Below are 5,298 nucleotides of genomic sequence, written 5' to 3' on the forward strand. Positions count from 1 at the left end.
TAACATATAGGCAACTTTTTGTCCCGATATTCCTACGGGATACGGACTTACGCGGGTGAAACCGCGGGACGCAGCTAGCTAGTGTTTTATAAAGTATCAAGATCATGTTTATGTATTTCTATTAAAATAAAATTGTCTGTATAGAAGGTATGCGGGGACTAATGGCGCATTAAGTCGTACGTTTATTTTCACAAATATCATTTCTCCACAATTTTTTTTTTCAGAAGTTTCAAATATTTTTCCAAATTAATAAATTAAATAAATAATCCATCATGGTAACTAACAGTTTACACTTATTCGTGAAAATAAACACGTAGGCTGAAAATGGTTCTCATTGATAAGCTGGGTAGTGTGTCAATGTAGGTGTAAGGTTTCTTTGCTCATTACAAATGATTAAATTGTATATTTCCATACAGTGTTGCTAGGTGAATGCTCTTTCATTTTAATTATAACTTTATATGTTATACCCTAATATAAAAAAAATTACCTGAATGGGCCGTTTCTTAAATCTTGGAATTTAGAAATACAATGAGACCTAGCAAATGTCAGATGAAGACCTATTCTACCTGTAGAAATTTAATTTTATATAAAACAAGTATCAATTATAAAATTTTGTCAAAATCTTCATGATGGTCATTTGGAATTTGTCACAGTGTATTGTATTCTACTAGTCAAGGCCTTTCATTATACATTAATAGAGACTTGATAAAAAATCTTTAATCCACCATTTGTGGTGTTGGTAATAATCAAACATAGCTTAGAACCAGACCGATTCAAATACCCACAGACACGTAGCCAGGCCAAACTTATGCCACCCTGTCGTTTTTGCGTCGGGGGTTAACAATACCGCTATTGCAATTAGTTCTTACAAAGAAACTTAAATTTTGCGAATTGCATCACAACAGACACTAAATATATAGTTTACCACTCATGTTGTCATATCTAATACTCGATTATAATACCGGGACTTTACCTGGTAATTACATATCGCTCAAATACACACAATTCATCGGCATCAACTAACACTTTAGGCGCTATAATCATATGTAATTCCGTTAGACCGTTAATATTTGTAGATATAACATAAAGCTTTAGTACGTTTTGCTATCGATTTGTAAATATATGAGTGATATGTTGCGGAAATCATAAATAAAGTAAGCTGATATCGAAGTCAAACTATTCCCATTACTTCTTTATAAATAATTATGATTCGATAAGTTTGTATAATATTTCCACAGAGAATAATTGTTCCATCTCATTATTTATTATTTGTAATATATTTATCCAGCAATTGCAACACCAATTAATAAATTCAGGTTGTGTCATGGAAATTGTACTCTATACTTTTAGCAAATAAAAAACATAAATTTAATACGTAACTGATAAAAAAATGCAGAATTTTATTTTTATATAATAGTGCTTATTGTGGTCATTTAAGTTCGTGATTTAATAATTTTTAAAAGGACGATTTGCAAATAATCTTATGAAGTATTGATGCGATTTTTTTCAACGTTTCCCGGATCTTATAAACTTCCATTTACTACGTATGTATAAATAAACATTATCTATTCGAGCTTAATATGTTAGCAGCTAAAAGGGGAAGATAAGGATGGCATTCGTCCTTCGCTAGTTTGAAATAAGGATTAGTGTTATGTAATTTTAAACGTTTATTCACTATTTCAAATCTTTTGCCAACGATTATATGAGTTTAAACTGACTATACCGTTGATGTACTGGTATTCATTTAAAACAAACAATTTATAATGCGTATTAAATCGGGTAATATGAGCATTGGAGACGAAGAAACATTATTATTATAATAGCACTACGTAAATTATTGTAAGCAACAAATAAAGAACGGAGCAGAAATAAAGATCGGAACATAAAAGAGAAAGTAATAATTTTAGTATTATGATAGTAATAACAGTAAAAAGTATTAAAAAGTTTCTCTTTCACCAATGTTTCGCAAATAGCAACAAATCTTTCTCAAAAAACAAAAATTGAATCAGAGAATGAGATTAAGATTTTTTGAGATCAAAGTTTTAACATAACTATATAAACAAAACTTACGTTTACGAATGGTTCAAGAATGTGAATAAGCTTTTGGAAAAAAGCAAAATGTCAAAGAACCATATTGCTTTTACATACTGATGTTTAACACATTACAATGTTAGATGATATACAGAAATACATATTATTTTTTTGTATACCTACAGTAAAGTTCATTTGATGTACCTTTTGGAACGAAGTCTTTCAAATATTCTAATAATACCCAGAAGTATGAATTATATCCGTAAGTTTTAATAAATACATTTTTACAAGGAATCCGCAGTTGCACATATAAAAAACAAGATTCTGAATGTCATTTCATCGACTCTCAGCATCTGAGTTTCAGTTATTATTTATACATATTGATCGACCGACGATTGACGTATTTGTGCAAAAAATAATCGCAGACAATTAACGATAAACTTTACTCTTATAACTTTAAACTTACTTTGGTGGGCGGTGTTCATTTTTAACACTTGGTTACGCAAATACTTCAACATAAAGACAAATCACAAAATATAAAGAAGAAAAGCATTTTTAAATGAAGTTAGAATTGCAATGCTGTGTACCACCATGTTGTTGTTTTTATAAAAAAGAATACGATATCTACCTACTCATGTCAATTAATATTGTATTTAATTGAAACTCTACTAATTAGTATTAATAAAATATATCTAGTCGTTTCACGACCGCACGATAAGAGCAACATTTTTTTATCGTACGTTACCACAACGAACATCACTAATTATTATATTGGTATCATGAAATATTGTATATGAATCTTTATTGTTATCGGGATAGAGTCTATAATAGATTACTAATTTTTTCAACATTGTAATAGTGTCAAACAATGCCGTATAGAGGCAAATGACGCGTTGGCTGTAATATTTTGCGCCATCACATTTTGTATGTATTTAACGATTGTATATAAAGATTTTCCAATACATTTTTGTCTGCAATTAATGTGATAATCACAGATGGACGTGCTTATGAAACAAATATTTATATATCCAAACGAGAATAAATTTATTAGAGAAGGAGTTATTATCGACAAAGTTTTTATTACAGTAATACTCGTAGACTTAAGTACCCTTCCTTTATTAAATCAATGCGCCCAAAATTACAACAATGTTAGAATTATTAATGAAAATCATAATCTATTAAGCAAATATAGACGGAAATTTAGCCATAGAATCATACTGATATAGTCTTACGTCTGCGCTCTAACAATTTACATATTTTACTCATAGTGTTAATACTGTATTACTCATAGTGCTAATATAAACTACCAAACGATCAGTTGTTATACCATAAAGTATTTAAATGAACCCTTTGGAATTAAAACTAATGGTAATATCCAAATGCTCGTTCAACGACTAAAATTGCAGTTATTATATGTTTCAAGTGGCGTATCGTGTCGCATAACGATTGTGATTATTTCATAATATTGTAGATGCCTAACCACAATAACGGTTAATTTTATATTTATAATGCAACTATTTAATATAAGTTATAAAATTTACATATATACATATAAATCCTTGCCGAATTTAGATTTCGTTAACATTCTGAGTTTTGAATATTAATTATATAATAAATAGATACGTGTATATATCTATACGTATATATTCAACTAAAACAGACTTTTCGTTTGAAAATAATGGATAATTATACAAATATATAGAAAACAGTTAGGCAAAATATCCAAATAAGAAAGCAATTATTTAGCAATGCAATGAAAATCGGATAAAGTGAACCTTTGAAAAAAAGGTTAAAGTTATATGATGTCATAGAACACGCAGGTCTATTCAACTTACTTGCTTATTAATATAATAATAGTACGTTAGCAAGTAACTGTTCGAATAATACTAAAGGTCCAGGTGTGCAAATAACAATAAGCTATATTATTGACACATTTTTAGGTTAGATTTATAGGTATAATGGTGTCAAATGCCACAGACATGCTAATGGACAATAAACTTTCTTGTGCAAAAATATTGACTCCGTTAACTAGGTAGATACGAGTTAAAGTAGATGAAATGATTCTACACAGATTATATTTTTGTAGAATCGTTTTTATCTATCATATACGTTATTGATATTTTGATATTCCAATACTTAATAAATTTACATTTTATGGAATATTATTTTAGAGCAGCCGGATCACATAAGACAGTATTTTTTTTCGTAAGTAAATACTATAAATAAACAATTTTTATCGTCGATTTCCTTGAACATTTAACTAATAGTGCTGTTTTTCGTTAGCTCTGGGTATCTATAAATGATAATTGAATATATATGTATTTATATTTGATTTTAGACAATTATTCTTACATAGTGTGTTAGATATACTATGGAAAACATGCAGACTGTGAAAAAGTATGCGTTGCAAAATATCGAACATAAATTTAGCAAAAATGTATAATTCTGTTTCGTAAAGTAACTATCAACGTAAAATCAACCATTGACCTAGTTGTCTGTTCTAAAATTCTAATGTTGACGATGAGTGACATACTAAGTATAAGCAAATGTGACTAATACCTACGAATAAAAACTAAAGGATAACATTGAATGATTCACTTACCTTCATATATGGACCTATCATAAAGAAGGTTTATCACAGCGTTTCGCGAAATGAATTTCACGAAACAGAACGTAAATTGAAAAACGTTCAAAACACAGGTTATAGAGTTTCACAATGCACTATCACAGCGACGAAAACGCGCTAATCATGCGGGACACAAGTCACTTAAAGCAGTCACAATTAGCACATGTCCCAAATTAAAAAAACGCGATTAACTATAATACGTTTTTAAATGCACTATTTCTTTTTAGGCATATTTAATTAAGTATGAATGAATGGAATGAGTGATACTTTTCGTTGCGCGATTTAAATTTGCGGCGGGAAATAAACGGCGTGCGCGCGACGAATGGCGTCGATGCGTTCAGAGCAGTGACTGGCTGAATAAATGTTTTGTCCTATACTTGTATATTCGCAGCCGTTAAAAAATAAATACCGCGAGGTATGTTGGTCGAAGGCTCGTGAAACGTTGAGGAACTGTTATCTAACTGGCAGATCCAGTAGGGTTTGGCGAATTGATTGACGCTGGTACCGCTTTTACACGTTTTGAGTCACGTGCCCTGATTTCCCAATTAATGTCCATTAATGTACGTTCCATTAATCAATGTTTATGACAAATGTCATATAGTAAGTACGCATAGCACTGTGAAACTATTATACCGACAACA

General features: G+C 30.0%; 1 protein-coding gene across 3 annotated transcripts in view; it reads right to left on the minus strand.

Annotated features, from left to right (window-relative positions):
• Positions 1-5,087, minus strand: part of LOC119832212 (ATP-sensitive inward rectifier potassium channel 12) — a 28,079-nt gene extending 22,992 nt beyond the window's left edge. Inside the window, exon 1 of one of the 3 annotated variants that reach the window (XM_038355840.1) lies at positions 4,634-5,087. The gene's annotated coding sequence lies outside the window, so the exon portion shown is untranslated. The remainder of the gene's footprint in view (positions 1-4,633) is intronic. The other 2 variants (XM_038355841.1, XM_038355842.1) reach the window with 2 other exon arrangements.
• Positions 5,088-5,298: the final 211 nt, after the last annotated feature.

The sequence above is a fragment of the Zerene cesonia genome, chromosome 15, assembly GCF_012273895.1.
Source record: "Zerene cesonia ecotype Mississippi chromosome 15, Zerene_cesonia_1.1, whole genome shotgun sequence".
Lineage (NCBI taxonomy): Eukaryota > Metazoa > Arthropoda > Insecta > Lepidoptera > Pieridae > Zerene > Zerene cesonia.